Source organism: Lynx canadensis, chromosome B2 (genome assembly GCF_007474595.2).
Source record: "Lynx canadensis isolate LIC74 chromosome B2, mLynCan4.pri.v2, whole genome shotgun sequence".
In the NCBI taxonomy this organism is placed as follows: Eukaryota; Metazoa; Chordata; class Mammalia; order Carnivora; family Felidae; genus Lynx; species Lynx canadensis.
In genome coordinates, this window is record NC_044307.1 from 48,879,111 (window position 1) to 48,899,384 (window position 20,274).

The window sequence follows — 20,274 nt, forward strand, 5'->3', positions numbered from 1 at the left end:
TCCTCTGAGGACTTTAATTAATGACCTATGACTTAGGAAACCCTTTTTCTGTGACTGGTGGAAATAAAAACTCCTCTCAGCTGTATGTGGGCTTTAAGCATTATACAGCATATTATTTTCTGGTGATTCTTTTCCTGGCCTCTCAATGCACAATAGATCAGTATTCAGCTAAAGACTCAAGTATACCTCTGTGTATTTCCAGATTTGGGCTTCTGGCCTCTAGAACTGTAAGAGAATAAATTTCTGTTATTATAAGCCACCAGATTTGTGGTAATTGCTTACAGCAATGATAGGAGGCTAATACAAATTTTATAGTTTTAGCTCATACATTTAGGACTATCATATATGTATGTAAGTAAATCAGTCAATAAGTAATCTCTACACCTAATGTGGGGCTTGAACTCACAAACCTGATATCAATTTGGGGGAATGTTATTATCTTAATATTAAATCTTTTAATCCATTAACATCGAGTGACCCTTCATTTACTTAGGTCTTATAAAATTTCTTAATGAAGTTTTGTAATTTTCAAAGTGTAAGTCTTATATTCTTTTTCTTAGATTTATTCCTAAGTATTTTTCTTTGCTATTATAAATGGATTATTTTCTTAATTCAATTTTCTGACTGTGTTACTAGTGTATAGAAATACAATAGATCTTTAAAATGTTTATCTTGTATCTTGCAATCTGTCTGAACTTGTTTATTAATTCTAACATGTTTTGGTGGATTCCTTAGGATTTTGTATATTCAAGATCATGTCATTTGCAAATAGTGATAGTTTTACTTCCTCTTTCCAATCTGGATTCCTTTTATTTCTTTTTCCTGCCTAATTTCCCTGACTAGAATTTCTAGCACAATGTTGAAGAGAAGTAGTAAGAATAGATATCTCTACCTTGCTCCTAATCTCAGGAGGAAACATTGACTCTTTCACCATTAAGTGGGTATTTCACAGATAGATTTTTGTGTCATTTATTTTTTTTATATTAATAGGCTTAAATTTTTTTTAATGTCTATTTTTGAGAGGGGGGGGTGGGAGGCAGAAAGAGAGAGAGACACAGAATTTGAAGCAGGCTCCAGGCTCTGAGCTGTCAGCACAGAGCCTGATGTGGGGCTCGAACCCATGAACCGTGAGATCATGACCCGAGCCGAAGTCAGACGCTTAACTGACGGAGCCACCCAGATGCCTCAGTAGGCTTTTTTTTAAAGAGTAGTTTTAGGTTTGTAAAAAAAAAAAACTGGGCAGAAAGTACAGAGAGTGCTTATGTATTCTGTCCCATATACAGTTTCCTCTGTTAACATTTTGCGTTATTATAATACCTTTGTTACAATTAATGAATCAATATTGCTACACTATTTTTATGCACAAAAATGTTTATTTGAATTTTGAAATATTATATAATATTAGTAACATTTTAATTTTGAAGTTTATAGAATATTCTTATACTCAAGGTTTAATTTACTAAAATGGCACACAATAAGTATAAAACTATATTTTATAGGGGCGCCTGGGTGGCGCAGTCGGTTAAGCGTCCGACTTCAGCCAGGACACGATCTTGCGGTCTGTGAGTTCGAGCCCCGCGTCGGGCTCTGGGCTGATGGCTCAGAGCCTGGAGCCTGTTTCCGATTCTGTGTCTCCCTCTCTCTCTGCCCCTCGCCCGTTCATGCTCTGTCTCTCTCTGTCCCAAAAATAAATAAACGTTGAAAAAAAAAATTAAAAAAAAAAAAAACAACTATATTTTATATGTGACTGTTTGCATTGGAAGGGCATTCCAAAACATTTTTTTCTATTTTAACACATATTACTTTATTTATATTTACTTTTTAATTTACAACCAAATTAGTTAGTATATAGTACAATAATGATTTCAGGAGTAGAATCCAGTGATTCATCCCCTACATATAACACCCAGTGCTCATCCCAACGAGTGTCTTCCGTAATGCCCCGTGCCCATTTAACCCATCCCTCCACCCACGTCCCCTCCAGCAACCCTCAGTTTGTTCTCTGTATTTATGAGTCTGCTGTGTTTTGTCTCCCTCCCTGTTTTTATATTGTTTTTTGAAAAATTTTTATTAACTTGTTCTATTTTTTATTTTTTAAAATTTACATCCAAATTAGCATATAGTGCAACAATGATTTCAGGAATAGATTCCTTAGTGCCCCTTACCCATTTAGCCCATCCTCCCTCCCACAACCCCTCTAGTAACCCTCACTTTGTTCTCCATATTTATGAGTCTCTTCTGTTTTGTCCCCCCTCCCTGTTTTTATATTATTTTTGTTTCCCTTCCTTATGCTCATCTGTTTTGTGTCTTAAAGTCCTCATATGAGTGAAGTCATATGATTTTTGTCTTTCTCTGACTAATTCCATTTAGCATAATACCCTCCAGTTCTATCCACGTAGTTGCAAATGGCAAGATTTCATTCTTTTTGATTGCCGAGTAATACTCCATTGTGTGTGTGTGTGAGATTGGGAGACACAAAATCTGAAGCAGGCTCCAGGCTCTGAGATGTCAGCACAGAGCCCGACACGGGGCTCAAACCCACAAACTGCAAGATCATGACCTGAGCTGAAGTCGGATGCTTAACCGACTGAGCTACCCAGGTGCTCCAATTGTTTTTGCTTCTCTTCCCTTATGTTCGTCTGTTTTGTATCTTAAATTCCACATGAGCGAAGTCATATGATATTTGTCGTTCTCTGACTAATTTCACTTAATATAATATACTCTAGTTCCATCCATGTTGTCGCAAATGGCAAGATTTCATTCTTTGTGATTGTTGAATGATACTCCATCGTATATATATGCCACATCTTTATCCATTCATCTGTTGATGGGCTCTCTCCATACTTGGCTATTGTCAATAGCACTGCTTTAAACATTGGGGTGCATGTGCCCCTTTGAAACAGCATACCTATATCCTTTGGATAAATACCTAGTAGTGAAATTGCTGGATCCCAGGTTAGTTCTGTTTTTAATTTTTTGAGGAATCTCCATACTGTTTTCCATAATGGCTGTACCAGTTTGTATTCCCACCAGCAGTTCAATATTGCTACATTATTAATTAAAATCCATAGTTTACATTAGGGTTTAGTCTTTGTGTTGTATAATACAATGGGTTGGCAAATGTCATAATGTAACATACCCACTATTACAGTATCATACAGAATAATTTTACTGCCGTAAAAATCTCTTGTCTTCCAACTTTTGCTCCCTTCACTCTCTTGAGTCCCTGGCCACTACTTATCTTGTAACTGTCTCTATTTTTTCCTTTTCCAGAATGTCACATGATTGGGATCATATAGTATATAGCCTTTTCAGACTTGCTTCTTTTACTTATCAGTATGCATTTAAGTTTCTTCCATATCTTTTCAAGCCAGATTGCTCATTATTTATTTATTTTAAATTTTATGTATTATTTAAAAAAAAAATTGAAGTATAGCTGACACTGGATGCTTTTTTACTGCTGAATAATATTCCATTGTCTGGATGTGCCACAGTTTGTTTACCAAAAGACATCTTGGCTTCTTCTAAGTTTTGGGAATTGTGAATAAACTTGCCCTGAATATCCATGTGGAAGTTTTTGTGTAGACATAACTTTTCAACAACTTTGGGTAAATATAAAGGAGCATGATTGCTAGATTGAATGGTAAGAGTATGTTTAGTTTTGTCAGAAATCACAAAACTGTCCCTAAAGGCTTTCAAAAAAGTCTTTCATTTTGCATTCCTACCAGAAATGACTGCAAGCTCCACATCCTTACTGGCATTTGGGGGAACTGGTGCTTTTTGAGGTATAAAAGGAAATAGAATGTTTTCCCTTATACATGTACCATTTCCGTTATTATTTTAAACTGGAAGATGAAGGATAAAACACAATAGGCACAATTAAACAATACATTATATAGTCAGACATAAAGCCATCTCTGTTTATCTCTGTCATTTTGTCACTTGGAGTAACTCTTTTACTTATTAGGCCTTTAAGTTGCTTAAATCTAAGACATGGGGGATGATGGGAAGTTTTGTTAAGATTAACTATGATACCTATGTATGTGAAGTACATTCTGACACTTTTATCCATCTAGTCTTGAAATGTATGGAGTATCCATTGTGTATCTTGAGCTGCAACAGGCACTAGGAGCACATAGTTGGAGCTGGAGGAGACAGAGAAGCTAGCCAAGATACTTCTGTGTGGTAAGTGCTCCTGTGAAGATGTATCCCAGGAGCTTTGAAGGCATGCAGAAAGGTTTTCTAGAACAAGTCACTTTGGTTTCAGAGGACAAGAGCTACCAAGTATAACAATTTTGGAGATGTGGGGGAAAGGGAAAGAAATCTCTGCGGGTAAAGGGAATGGGGTAGCAGACACTGTTAAGGGTATATCAGCCCCCACTTCCTTTTCCTTCTAGGCACAAGGGAGGAAACTATATTTCTTGTCTCACTGCAGTTGCATGGGGTTATGTGTGTTCTCACCAGTGGACTGTGGACAGAAGTGATTCACACTAGACACATCTCATAGGAAGACCTCCTGTGATTTTCCATGGGTTCTCTTTCATTCTCTCTCACCTGCATCTTTGGTGGGCTGGGTGTAGTGGTCTAGCTAAACACTCTGAGGCCTTATGTCATTGGCTTTTCTAACATGCAGTGGGGTTGAAGACCATGCCCTGGAATAGTCTTCCTCAAAGGATTCAGAGAATCAAACCCTATGGAAAAATAATTATAGTGACTATCTTCTCCATTCCTGCAAGGAAGGTACTTATTATCCATCATTATGGATTAATAGGAAATGGGTAATTCATCACATGTAGTAGATGTCTAAGGGGATTAGGGCTTAAGTCTTTCATGGAACCTTATTGAGAAGGGCTGCCCTGGAGGATATTGGAGCTACCAAATGGAAAGAACTTGGGTTCCTGAATAACTGAGTAGAGCAGAGAACAACTGCTGACCTGCACTGGATTGTGACTTGAGTGACAAAGAAACCTTAATGTGTTAAGTGACCAAAATGTCAGGGTTATTTGTTATATCAGCCCACCATAACTAATACAAATAGCAAATGCTAATATATTGTGGCTGCAGAAGGCCCAGGGAACTGAAGAGGTCAAATAATTTATTCTAGTTTGAATAATGATTCCATATTTACCTGAGGTTGGGTTGAGTTGAGGGAGAAGATGCTGTGGTTAACATTGAGGTTGGCCAGCTGTGCAGTGGCCATATGATCAAGAGTCTTGTATGAATTTTTAGGCAGTTTCAGTTTTACTCTAAACGTAACGGGATTCCATTTATTCTGAGGTTTTTCACTGAATAGTTTAACAGTTTCCCAACTTTTGAATACTACTTCAAGTAAATCTGTAATCCAAGTGAAACCAAGGCCCTTAATGTGATCGGAAACCTAAAAAGGATGACCACATTGCAGTTTTCGATATGGAATGATGAAAGCAGGATTTAGAAAACTGGATGAAGGCCTCCCTCACCTCCCAGAAAATCAGATTATATTTGCCATTCATTCCAACTGACCACTAGCCCTAGAGATGTGCAGAGAAGGAAGCCAAGAAGCCATTGCTTAAACTCACATGATTTTATATTTCCTTTTCTATTCTGCTACACAATTAATGCATCAGCTTACTGAACCAAGCAGAGCGATGAAACAATACAATTAGGAATAGTAAGCCTAGGGCAACAATAGCTACTCACGCTTTATGTAGATACCTCAGTACTTAACTCTGTAGTGGAATCCTGAGTAAGCACCATCCCCTGGATGTTGATTCAGTTAAGAATATTAGTGCAAAGGCAAGTAATCAGGAGGCACTGCTAACCTTCACCTTCACTTCAAAGTACTAGCAATGGTACTTGAACCTCATGTGCCTGGTTTTGCTTGGCTTTTGTTTTTAGTGGTCGATTTAGTTTTGATGTCTGAAAAGTCGGGATGATTCTATAAATCTACAGACATGCACATAAACACATGGTTTCTCAAGCTTATGTTATTCTCTTGGGTTGAAAGACAGGAAAGAAAAAAAACTGCTTTAGGAAATGCTGGAGTACTACCTTTGAGGAAGCTTAAACACTGTTCAGAAGGAAACCTGAGAAATTAGGGTCCACGTCTTTCTGGATGTTTGTCTGAGTCATATTTTCCAATCTATTATGAGAAACCTGAATAGGGCAATCATTTTGAAGATGGCTTTGACCTTTACCAAGAAGAAGGAGGCAATTACATTCAATGCTATCTAGTCCACAATCAGTCATTGTGCTGACTGGGCCTGCTTTCCTTGAGAAAGCTTATTTTTCTTCTTTCTTGTTGCTCATGGGCCTTGTCACTGATGATTCTTCTACTGCAGGAAGTCTCATTTGCGAAGAATCATAGACTGTACCAGGCTCCCATCCTCAGGAACAGGATGGATGGAGAAGACAAGACTTACCAGCTGTCACATTTGGTGATGCTGAATTCATAGTGCCCTTTTCAGGATCTGTTGTCTGTCAAGTAATCTGTGTGGTGTGGATAAGTCACTGAACAGCTCTGGGTCTCTCTGTTTTCACCTGTCTCTTGGCACTCAGAAATGTTTATAAAATTGATTAGGTCATATTCTTGAAGTTTATCACCTATCTCTCCTAAAGGGAACTGTGGGACTATTAATTCTTCAGTCATTCTAAAGTGGTTAGTAATTAAAAAGGCATTTTAAACTTGTTTCTAGGGGGAAATTCTCCCACAAAGATACTGATTTTGCTGGTGGGATGGTACCTGCCGTATAGGTAAAATTTCTCTCCGCGCTCTGTAGGAAAGCCAGAAGAGTTCAAAGATTAAATTTATTTCCAAACAGAAGCATCTCCAAGGAAAAATATGCAACACAGTGAAATGATTACAAAGGTGGTTTTGGGGCCAAGCAGTCTGGGTTCAAAACGCAGTTCTTCTACTTAGTATCCGTATGAGCTTGGGCAAGTCTTTCAACCTTGCTCAGTTTTCTCATCCCACTGCTATGGGAGACCATAGCCGAATCTTCATTTTAGGGTTGTTTTGGGATTAGTTTAGACGGTAGTATTTGTAAAATGCTTATAACTATGCCTGGCACATATTTATTGCTATGTGTTTAATGAAATAAATATATTTTGTGGGTGCTTCTTATTCTACCTCTCCTAGTAGAATTATGTATTTATTTGTATTTGTATTTTACTTTAAATGGAACGGACATCCACCTACCTTTCAAATCTTCAGTGGAATAGATCCTGTGATAAAGGCGTAAATTTTTCAAGCTCTCAGCTTATCTGCCAATATGGGAAATCGCAGAGACATTCCTTAAACTTCCCGGAGAGGAAAAAAAAAATCTGTGTCTGTGTCTGCATCTATATCTATCTCTGTTGATGCTCTGTTGTGGGAAACAAATGCCATTGGAAATAAGGCCTTAATTATGGTTAGAGCTCTTTCCTTATTTTCTCATGGACTGTTCAGGATATATTAAATCTAGTCATAGTAATAAGTTTCTTGGATTATTAATACACCTTCTTACATGTTTGTTGTCTTCTTGATAACTGAATTTTCAGGTCTGTCCAGAAAATGTTTCATATGTAAGATCAAATGCCTCTTTTCTTGTATTAAAGGGATTTATATCACTTATTGTTCTCTTATGAAAAATTTGCTTCTGCTAGAACTGACTGGTCTCTATGGGAACTCCTAAAATATTTGATCAGCAGAGCTTCCAGAGGTCATATGGGCTGGGAGTGGAAATACAAGGATAGAACCTGGAGAGAAAAATGGAGGACGATATACATCAATACAGTTACAATAAACTGTTTTGTAAACTTGTAGTTCTGCAAACATGTAAATATTGAACAGCACATCAGTGCCTTACTAGGCATATAGTTAGCCATCCCAGAGCAAATAAATCCCATTACTTTTTCTGATCTACTCAATCTCCTTGCCTTCAGGCTGGATTGTAACTCATCATACCGAACAGATGAATGTCTGTTCAGTTTTTGTCGTGGCTGTTCTCAACTTATGTTTAATTTTCAACCACACAATGGTTTTGGGAGGTATGGTGATCTTCTCTGTCTGAGAATCCTGAAAATTAAATCACATAGTTGTGTGCAGCAAGTTGCAAATGGGTTTTTATTTGCTTTTTGGTTGGCTTGTTCAAGGCATTTTTGTTTGTTGTAATATTGGCCTGAAAAATGTGAGGTTTCAACCAGATATCCTTTACAGAAATATGATTGTATGTAACTTGGAAAGGAATTTTTTTACATCATAAAACTTTAAATCCTGATGAGACTATTACGTATTTTTTTTTTAATAGTCAAAGACACATGGCTGGAGGAAGAATCTGTAAAGTCTGTTTTATTTTTTCATCTCAAATGAGAAGGACTGAATTATCAAGCATGAAATTGCCATCTGTGCTACCCCTCCCTGCCCTCCACATTTTAAATAATTTTTTAGCAGACCAGGTGAAATCAGAAATTTGTTTTAGAAAGGATTATGTCATTGTACAACTGAATGTATATATCCATTCATCTACTTGGGTCAACAACTTCTCAGTATAAAAATATGAAGGAGATAAAATTTTCTTTCTCCCTTTGCTCCTCTAGCCTCAGACTAATAATAAACGCAACTGGTTTTGCAAACATTTGGCATAGCCAGGCACAGTGCTGAGTGCTTTGCGTTCATTATTTCTCTCTTAGTCCTTTCAAGAACCTCCTTAGGTGGACATAATAGTGTAATTATTCCCACACCATAGTTGAAGGCACTGGAACTGGGAGAGATTAAATAACTCCTCAAATACTAGCATTTGGGGTCATTGTTGGATGTATATCCATCTCATTAGACTACTCTTGAGCCCAAGAACATTATTCTGACTTTTCTCACACTCACTGCTTTGTTTGTGATGTTTCTCTGCCTAGAGTGTTCTTCTTCCACCTCTGCCCATTGAAAATCAACACATTTTTCAAAGCCCAATTGAAAGCTGTGTCTTCTCTGTGAACTTCTGTTGGCCTTGTCAGAATTAAACCTCCCCTCTCCAGTGCTCTTTCCTATCAAACATATTTATATTTTGACTTTAAGTGTATTAATACCCTTATGGTATTCACAAATCAAGTCTTGTAGCATAATTATTGGTGCACATGTATGTTCTCTTCATTAGGATGTGAGGTACCTGAAGAGAAGGACTGACTATCCTTTGCTGCACATTCCTTGAGGACAAATATGTTTGAGTCACTTATATAATTATTTATATTTATTTATATCTCATCCTATTTTAGAGGGAATTCAAAGAGGATCTAAGAAAACAGAAAACGTAATTAGATATCCTAAGAAAGGAACATGGGCAGGGACATAGAGTGGAACCAGAAAAATGGATTTAACAATGCTTACCATATGATCTACATATAAATTTATTTTGAATATAAGCTTTCTAGCAACCCACATATTCTTTTTTTGTGTTCTTGTTGCTAAATGCAGGGTCAGGGATATAGGAGGGTCAGAGAATACTTATTGATTTGAATGCCTGCCTGCCAGATAAGGGGGGATAGTGGAGAAAAGAATGGAATTTGAAGTTAGACCACTTTTTAAAGGACAGTAAGAATACGATACTGATAATACAGTGAACTGCACGTGTTTAAAGTGTACAATTCAATCAATTTCGACACAGAGACATTTTTGAAACCATTGCCAAAAACAAGATAATGAAAATAATCATCACTCTCCAAAGTTACCTTGTATTCCTTTGTGATCCCTCTTTCCCACTCTCCCCCACCTACTCAGACAACCACATTTCTCTCACTATAGGTTAGTTTGCAATTCTTAGAAGTTATATAAATGGAATCAAATAGTATGTACACGTTTTGTCTGGCTTTTTTCACTCATCGTAATTTTGAGATTCATCCATATTGCAGTGTGCACAAATATTCATTATTTTTTATTACTGATTACTAGTCCATGGTTTGGATATGCTACAAGTCATTTATCCATCTACCTGTTGATGAGTATTTTGTTGTTTTATGGTTTGACTATGCCAAATAAAGTGGTTCCTATGAACCTTTAGGTACAAGTATCTGTATGGACATATGCTTTCATTTTTCTTGGGTAGATTCTTAAGAGTGAAATGGCTAGACTATATTAGATGTGTGTTTAACTTTTAAAGAAACTGGTAAAATGTTTTCCAAAGCAGTAATGACATTTTATATATCTATCAGTAATGTATGAGAGTTCTAGTTCCTCTGTCTCCTTGCTAAAACTTGGTATGATCAATTTAAAAAATTTTAGCTGCTCTAATAAATGTTTGTGGTCTATTTCTATAATGACTAATGATATTAAACATCTTTTTCTGTGCTTATTTTCCATCATCTATCCTCTTTGGCAAAGTGTCTATTCATATCTTTTCTATAATTTTCCACACATTCACTGAATTTTTTCTTATTAGTGAGCTTTGAAAATTCTTCATATATTCTAGATAGATATCCTTTAACAGATACATGATTTTCAAATTTTTATCACATTCTATAGCTTTTATTTCCATCCCCTTAATATAGTATCTTTCTAAGACACTGTTGAAGAAGATTTTTACATCCAAGTTAGTTAGCATATAGCACAACAATGATTTCAGGAGTAGATTCTTTAATGCCCCTTACCCATTTAGCCTATCTCCCCTCCCACAACTTCTCCAGTAACCCTCTGTTCTCCATATTTAAGAGTCTCTTATGTTTTGTCCCCTCCCTGTTTTTATATTATTTTTGCTTCCCTTCCCTTATGGTCATCTGTTTTGTCTCTTAAAGTCCTCATATGAGTGAAGTCATATGATATTTGTCTTTTCTGATGAATTTCATTTAGCAAAGTACCCTCCAGTTCTATCCATGTAGTTGCAAATGGCAAGATTTCATTCTTTTTGATTGCTGAGTAATACTCTATTGTGTGTGTGTGTGTGTGTGTGTGTGTGTGTATAGTGTATATATATAGTGTATATATATAATATAAAATATAAAATATATATACCACATATAAAAATATATACCACATCTTTATCCATTCATCCATCAATGGACATTTGGGCTGTTTCCATACTTTGGCTATTGTTGATAGTGCTGCTATAAACATTGGGGTACATGTGCCCCTTTGAAGCAGCATACCTGTATCCCTTGGATAAATACATGGTAGTGCAATTGCTGGGTCATAGGGTAGTTCTATGTTTAATTTTTTGAGGAACCTCCATACTGTTTTCCAGAGTGGCTACACCAGTCTGCATTCCTACCAGCAGTACAAAAGAGATCCTCTTTCTCCGCATCCTCGCCAACATCTGTTGCCTGAGTTGTTAATGTTAGCCATTCTGACAAGTGTGAGGTGGTATCTCATTGTAGTTTTGATTTGTGTTTCCCTGATGATGAGTGATGTTGAGCATTTATTCATGGGTCGGTTGGCCATCTGGATGTCTTCTTTGGAGAAGTGTCTATTCATGTCTTTTGCTCATTTCTTCACTGGATTATTTGTTTTTTGGGTGTTGAGTTTGGTAAGTTCTTTATAGATTTTGGATACTAACCCTTTATCTGATACGTCGTTAGCAAATATATTTTCCCATTCTGTCAGTTGCCTTTTAGTTTTGATGATGTTGAAGAAGATTTTTATTTTGATGAAGTTCAGTTTATCACTTTGTTCTTTCATGGATTGTGCCTTCAGTGTTGTAGCTAACAATTTTTGCCTAATCCAAGGTTGCAAAGGTTTTTAATCTGTTTTTCTTCTAAAAATTTTTATAATGTTTTAGGTTTTGCATTTAGGTTTATGAACTATTTTGAGGTAATTTTTGTATATGGTATGAGGTATGGATTGGAGTTTCATTGTTCTTTGTTTTTAGGTTTGTTTTTGCATATGGATGTCCAGTTGTTCCAACATCATTTTTTTTTTCAGTTTGTTTACTTTTGAGAGAGAGAGTGAGAGAGAACACATACTCATGGGAGAGGCAGGGCGAGAAAGGATCCTGTAGAGCAGAGCCTAAGCCTGACCTGAGCTGACACCAAGAGTTAGATGCTTAATCAACTAAGCCACCCAGATTCCCCATCCTGTATCATTTTTTTTTTTAATTTCAAGTCAAGTTAGTTAACGTACAGTGTAGTCTTGGCTTCAGGAATAGAACCCAGTGATTCATCTGTTACATATGGCACCCAGTGCTCATCCCAAAAAGTACCCTCCTAATGCCCATCACCCATTTAACCCATCCCTCTACTCACCACCCCTTCAGCAACCCTCAGTTTGTTCTCTGTATTTAATATCTCTGTTATTAATCTGTTAATAACAGATCTGTTGTGTTTCTCAAATTCCACATATGAGTGCAATCATATATCTGTCTTTCTCTGACTTATTTCGCTTGCCATAATACCCTTCAGTTCCATCCACATTGTTGCAAATGGCAAGATTTCATTCTTTTTCATCACCAAGTAGTATTCCATTGTGTGTGTGTGTGTGTGTGTGTGTGTATGTATGTGTGTGTGTATATATATGCACATACATACCACATCTTCTTTATCCATCCGTTAGTCAATGGAAATTTGAGCTCTTTCCTTAGTTTGACTATTGTTGATAGCGTTGCTATAAATATTGGGGTGCATGTGCCCCATGGAATCAGCATTTTCGTATCCTTGGGATAAATTCCTAGTAGTGCAATTGCTGGGTTGTAGGGTAGTTCTATTTTTAAATATCTGAGCGACCTCCATACTGTTTTCCAGAGTGGCTGCACCAGTTTGCATTCCCACCAGCAGTGCAAAAGGGTTCCTCTTTCTCTGCATCCTCGCCAACATCCTGAGTTGTAAATTTTAGCCACTCTGACCTGTGTGAGGTGGTATCTCAGTGTGGTTTTGATTTGTATTTCCCTAATAATGAGCGATGTTGAGCATATTTTCATGTGTCTGTTTGCCATCTGGATGTCTTCTTTGGAAAAGTGTCTATTCATGTCTTTGGCCCATTTCTTCACTGGATTATTTGTTTTTTGATGGTTGAGTTTGAAAGTTCTTTATAGATTTTGGATATTAACCCTTTATCCAATATGTCATTTGCAAATATCTTCTCCCATTCTGTTGTTTGCCCTTTAGTTTTATTGATTGTTTCCTTTGCCATGTAGAAGCTTTTTTTCTTGATGAGGTCCCAATGTTCATTTTTGCTTTTGTTTCCCTTGCCTCTGGAGACATGTGAAGTAAGAAGTCGCTGCGGCCTAAGTTGAAGAGGTTGCTGCCTGTTTTCTCCTGTAGGATTTTGATGGTTCTCTGTCTTACGTTTAGGTCTTTCATCCATTTTGAATTTATTTTTGTGTATGATGTAACAAAGTGGTCCAGGTTCATTCTTCTGCATGACTCTGTCTAGTTCTCCCAGCACCATTTGCTGAAGAAATGGTCTTTTTTTTCTATTGGATACTCTTTCCTCTTTGTCAAAGATTCGTTCGCCGTATATTTGTGAGTCCATTTCTAGGTTCTCTATTCTATTCATTGATCTATGTGTCTGTTTTTGTGCCAATACCATACTGTCTTGATGATTACAGCTTTGTAATAGACCTTGAAGTCTGGAATTGTGATGCCTCCAGGTTTGGTTTTCTTTTTCAACATTACTTTGGCTATGTGGGGTCTTTTCTGCTTCCATAAAAATTTTAGGACTATTCTAGCTCAATTTTTGAAAAGACTTTCCTATTTCTACAAAATTGCATTTGTACTGTGTTAAAAATCAGTTCTCCATATATGTGTGTATCTGTATTTGAACACTTACTCTGTTTCATTGATCAACTGGTTTATCTTTATGCCAGTACTACACTATTTTGATTGCTATAGATTTATAAGGAGCCTTGAAATCAGGTAGTGTTAGTACTCTAAATTTATTCTTATATGAAGGTATTTGGCCATTATAAGTCATTTTCATTTTTATATGAATTTAGAATCAGTTTGTCATTTTCTACAAAGAAAAACTGCTGGGATTTTGAATGAGAGTTCATTATATTTATAGACACTTTGGGGAGAAATGATATCTTAGAGATATTGAGTCATTTGACTCATGAATATTGTGTGTGTGTATGTGTGTTGTGTGTGTGTGTGTGCGTGCGCATTTCCATTTATTTAGGTCTTCTCTCAACAATGTTGTAACATTTTTATTATTTACCACTTTCACATGTTTTGCCAAATTTATTCCTCATTGTTTTGGGTTCTGTTGCAAATGATGTTATTTTAAAATGTAAATTTCCAACTTTTCATTGCTAGCATATAAAAATACAATTGATTATTGTATTTTGATCTTATATTCTAAGACTTTTCTAAACAGTTATAAGTTCTGTGGCTTTTTTTTGTATCTGTAAATTTTATCAAATTTTCTGCATATACTTTTGTGAATCATGACTTGCAAATACAATTTCACTTATGTCTTTTATTTCTTGTCTGATTGTGCCAGCTAGAAACTCCAGTACAGTGTTGCATAAGTGATGATAATAGATATCCATCTATTTTCCTGATCTTTGGGGGAAAGTTTCTAACCTTTCACCAAAAGTTGAATGCTAGCTGTAGGTTTTTTATAGATGTCTATTATCAAATTGAGGGAGTTTTCTTCTTTTTCTAGTTTGTGGAGAGTTTTATCAGAAATGGATATAGGATTTTATCAAGTGCTTTGTATGTCTATTGAGATGATCATATAATTTGCTTTTTTAGATTGTTAGTATGGTGAATTACCTTGATTGGTTTGTAAATGCTAAACTTACCTGATACTCTTCATAAAAGCACCACTTTGTCATGGTATATTATTCTTTTTATACATTATTAGATTTACTACAATTTTGTTTAGAATTTTTGCATCTGCATTAATAAAATACATTAGTCTGTAGTTTTCTTTTATTGTAATAGCTTTGTCAGGATTTTGATATCAGCATAATTAATGCTGGCTTTAAGAATAAATTGGAGCATACTCTTCCCTTTACAGTTTTCTGGAAAAGTTTGTTTGGAATTTGTGTTATTTCTTTGTTAGGTATTCAGTGGAATTCACCAGTGAATCCATCTAGTTCTGGAACATTCTTGTAATAAAAATAATAAAAGATTATTGATATTACTTCTGCTTAGGTGAGTTTTGATAAGTTGTGTTTTTTGTCCATTTCATATAAGTGGTGAAATTTATTGGCCTAAAGTTATCCATCATAGTCTATTTTTTTCTTTTAATATTTGTGGAGTCTGTAATTATCTCGTCTCTCATTTATGATACTTTATTCTTTTTATATTTTAAAATATTTGTTTATTTTTGAGAGAGAGAGAGAGAGCAAGCGCGCGAGCACAGAGAGAGGGAGACAGAGGATCCAAACTAGGATCTGTGCTGACAGCAGAGAGCCATTGTGATGCAGGGCTCAAACTCACAAACCATGAGATCAGGACCTGAGCCGAACTTGGATGCTTAACTGACTGAGCCACCCAAGCACCCCTTCTTCCTGATACTTTAAATTTGTGTCTTCACTGTTTTTTGCTTTTCGTGATAAGTCTGGGTAGAGGTTTTTTCGTTTTATTCACTTTTTTTCAAAGAATGAGATTTTAATATTTTTGTGTTGTTTGCATTGATTGCTTTTCTTTATTATTAAAATATTCTTAGTTCTACTAACTTTGTTAATTTACTCTTCTTTTCCTAGTTTCCTAACTTGGAAGTTGAGGTCATTGATTTGAGAGCTAGCTTCTTTTTTTAATATAGATATTTAACGGTATAAATTTCTCCATAGGTACTACTTCAGTGGTGTCTTATAAATTTTAACCTGTTGTCCTTTATATTTCATTCGGTTCAAAATGTGTTCCACTTTTCCTTTTGGTATCTTCTTTGATGCATGTATTACTTAGATGCATGTTGGTTAGATTCCAGTTATTTGGGAATATTTTTAGATGTCTTTCTGTTACCGATTTCTAATTTAATCCTTTTTGCTCAGAGAATGAATTTTCCATGACTTGAGTGCTGCCAAATTTATTGATACTTATTTTATGTCATAGAATACCGTCCATTTTGGAAAATAATATGTATGCACTCTAAAAGAATGTGTGTGTTAGCAATATTTGGGCGGAGTGGTTTAGGTCTAGTTGACTGATAGTGTTCAAATCTTTTATATCCTTATTGACTTCTCTCTAATTGTCTGCCATATATTGAGAGGATTTTGAAATCTCTGGCTATAATGAGAGAGTTGTCTATTTATCTTTTTACTTTTGCCTCATTTATTTTGAACTGTGTTTTTAGATTTAGGATTGTTATGCCTTTTTGATAAATTGATCCCTTTATCATTGTGGAATGACCATCTTTATTGCTGGTAATATTGTCTGCTCTCAAATTTTTATTGTCAGACAAAGCCATTCTTACTTTGTATTACTATTAGTATGTCACATCTTTTATTTAGTATATTTGTTTTTTGACTTTTACCTTATTTGTGTCTTTAGATTTCAGGTGTGTTTTGTAGTTGGGTCTTAATTATTTTGTCTTTATCTACTTAAAAATCTTTTTAATGAGGTATGTGGGCCATTTATATTTAATATGATTAGTGATATGCTTAGGTATAAATATATCAACTTGCTACTCATTTTATATTTGTTTCATCATATATAGTTATCCATTTTGATTTCCTGTTTTTTTGGCTTATTTATTAGAAGTTTTTAAAAAAAAAGATTCTTTTTTTATCTCCTTTCTTGGCCTATTAACTGTATTTTTTTATTTTGCTTTAATGTTCATAATATATGTCTATTAATATAATATATTGAAGATTACCTTTAATTGATATTATACTACTTTACATATAGTTTAAGAACATTAAAATAGTATATTTCCATCTCTCCTCCAACTTTGTGTTATTTTGTCATTTTTTTACTTCTATATGTATTATAAACCTAACACTAGATTATTATTTTTATTTAAAGTCAGTTCTTTTTTAAAGAACTTAAATAACAAGAAAAATGATGTTTACTGATGTAGTTACCATTTCTGTTGTTCTTTGTTCCTTTGTGTAGATCTATATTTCCATCTGTTATAATTTCCTTCTGTTTGAAAGACTACCCTTTATAGTAGTTTTGGTTTACTAGTGATGGATTCTTTTAGCTTTAGTATTTCTGAAAGAGTCTTGATTTGCCTTCAGTTTGTTTTTCAAACCTCAATTTATCTATCTATAATTTATTTAAGCAGTCTGTACACCTGACATGGACTTGAACTCATGACCCCAAGATCAAGAGTTGTATGCTCTACAGACTGAACCAGCCAGTACTCCATATTATTATTTTTTAAATTTTAATTTCAGGATAGTTAACATACAGTGTTATATTAGTTTCAGGTGTGCAATGTAGTGATTCAACAATTCTGTGCTTTAGTGCTCATCAAGATTAGTGTACTCTTAATCCCCTTCACCTATTTTACCTATCACCCCATCTACCTTCTCTCTGGTAACTATCAGTTTGTTCTCTGTAGTTAAGAGTCTGTGTTTTGGTTTGTCTTTTTCCTTTGTTTCTTAAATTACACATATTAGTGAAATCATTGTATTTGTCTTTCTCTGACTGACTGGCTTATTTTCCTTAGTATTATACTCTCTAGCTCCATCCATGTTGTTGCAAATGGCAAGATTTCACTCTTTTTATGGGTGAATTATATTCCATTGTGTATATATACCACATCTTCTTTATCCATTCATTTATTGATAGACACTTCAGCTGCTTCCATAATTTGGCTATTGTAAATAATGCTTCAGTAAGCAGAGGGTGCATGTATTTCTTTGAATTAGTGTTTTTGTATTTCTTGGGTAAATACCTAGTAGTATGATTACTGGATCATAGGTATTTCCATTTTTAACTTTCTGAGGAAACTCCATACTGTTTTTCAGAGTGGCTGCACCAGTTTGTATTCCTTCCAACAGTGCAGGAGGGTTCCTGTTTTTCCACATCCTCGCTAACACCTGTTGTTTCTTGTGTTGTTGATTTTAGCTATTCTGACAGTTGTGAGGGGGATATCTCATTGTAGTTTTGCTTTCATTTCATTGATGATGAGTGATATTGAACATCTTTTCATGGGTCTATTGGTCATCTGTATTCCTTATTTGGAGAAACATCTGTTCATGTCTTCTGCCCATTTTTTAATTGGATTATTTGCTTTTTTTGTGTTGGGTTGTATTTCTTTGTATATTTTGGATACAACGATTTATCAAAGATGTCATTTGCAAATATCTTCTCCTATTCAGCAAGTTGTCTTCTTCTTGTGTTGATTGTTTTCTTTGCTGTGCAGAAGCTTTTTTTTTTTTTTTTTAAAACGTTTTTTATTTATTTTTGGGACAGAGCGAGACAGAGCATGAACGGGGGAGGGGCAGAGAGAGAGGGAGACACAGAATCGGAAACAGGCTCAAGGCTCTGGGCCATCAGCCCAGAGCCCGACGCGGGGCTCGAACCCACGGACCGTGAGATCGTGACCTGGCTGAAGTCGGACGCTTAACCGACTGCGCCACCCAGGCGCCCCCCTTTTTTTTTTTTTGAGGGGAGGGGCAGAGAGAGAGGGGGAGAGAGAGTCTTAAGTACATTCCATGCTCAGCATGGATCCAGACATGGGGCTTGATCTCATGACCTTGAGATCATGACCCAAGTCAAAGTCGGATGCTTAACTGACTGAACCACCTAGGTGCTCCAGAAGCTTTTTGTTCTGATATAGTCCCAATAGTTTATTTTTGCTTCTGTTTCCCTTGCCTCGGGAGATATATCTAGAAAAATATTGCTATGTTTGGTGTCAGTGAAATTACTACCTGTGTTCTCATCTAAGATATTTATGGTTTCAGGTCTCACAATTGGGTCCTTATTCCATTTTGAATTTATCTTTGTATATGGTCTAAGCCGGTGGTTCAATTTCGTTGTTTTGCACAGAGTCATCCAGTTCTCCCAATACCATTTGTCAAAGAGGCTGTCTTTTTTCCACTGCATATTCTTTCTTCTTTTGTTGAAGAATAATTCACCGTGTAAACATGGGTTTATTTCTGGGCTTTCTATTTCCATTCCATTGATTTATATTTCTGTTTTGGTGCTTGTTCCATACTGTTTTGATTACTACAGCTTTGGAGTATAACATGAAATCTGGAATTGTGATACTTCCAGCTTTTTCTTTTTCAAGATTGTTTTGGCTATTTGGGGTCTTCTCTGGTTCTGTACAAATTTTAGGATTGTTTTTTCTAGTTTGGTGAAAAATGTTGTTGATATTTTGATAGGGGTTGCATTAAATTTTTAGATGCTTTGAGGAATATGGGCATTTTAACAATATTTGTTTTTTTCAGTCCCTGATCATGGAATATCTTTCCCCTTGTTTATGTCATCTTCAGTATCTTTCCTCAGTGTTTTATAGTTTTTAGAGTACAGGTCTTTCACCCCTTTGGTATTTGTTATCTTTGGTGCAGTTGTAAATGGGATTACTTTCTTAATTTCTCTTTCTGTTGCCTCATTATTAGTATATAAAAATGTCACAATTTCTGTACATTGTGTATCTTGCGACATTTCTGAAAGCATTGATCAGTTCTAGTGGTTTTTGGTGGAGTCTTTAGGGCTTTCTATATATAGTATGTCATCTGTAAATAGTGAAATTTAACTTCTTCCTTGCCAATTTGGATACCTTTTTTTCCTTTTGTGTGATTGTTGTGGCTAGGATTTCCAGTACTATGTTAAATAATAGTAGTGAGAATGCACATCCCTGTCTTGTTCCTAACCTTAGGGGAAACACTCTCAGTTCACTATTGAGTATGATGTCAGCTGTGGGTTTTCATATATGGCCTTTATTGCATTGAGGTATTTTCCCTCTAATCTTATTTTGTTCAGGGTTTTTATCATGAATGGATATTGTACTTTGCCAAATGTTTTTTTTGCATCTATTGAAATGATCATATGGTTTTTATGCCTTCTTTTGTTGATGTGATATATCACATTGGTTGACTTGTGAATATTGAACCACTCTTCCATCCTAGAGATAAATCCCACTTGATTGTGGTGAGTGATTTTTTTTAATGTATTGTTGGGTTTGGTTTGCTAGTATTTTGTTGGAGATTTTTGCATTTATGTTCATCAGAGATATTAACCTGTAGTTATATTTTTTGGCAGTGTCCTTATCTGGTTTTGGGATCAGGGTAATGCTGTCCTCATGGAATGAATTAGGAAGCTTTCCTTCCTCTTCTATTTTTTGGAATAGTTTGAGAAGACTAGGTATTAACTCTTCTTTAAATGTTTGGTAGAATTCACCTGTGAAGCTGTCCGGCCCTGGACTTTTGTTTGCTGGGCATTTTTTGATTACTGATTCAATTTTATTTCTGGTAATCAGTCTGTTCAAATTTTCTG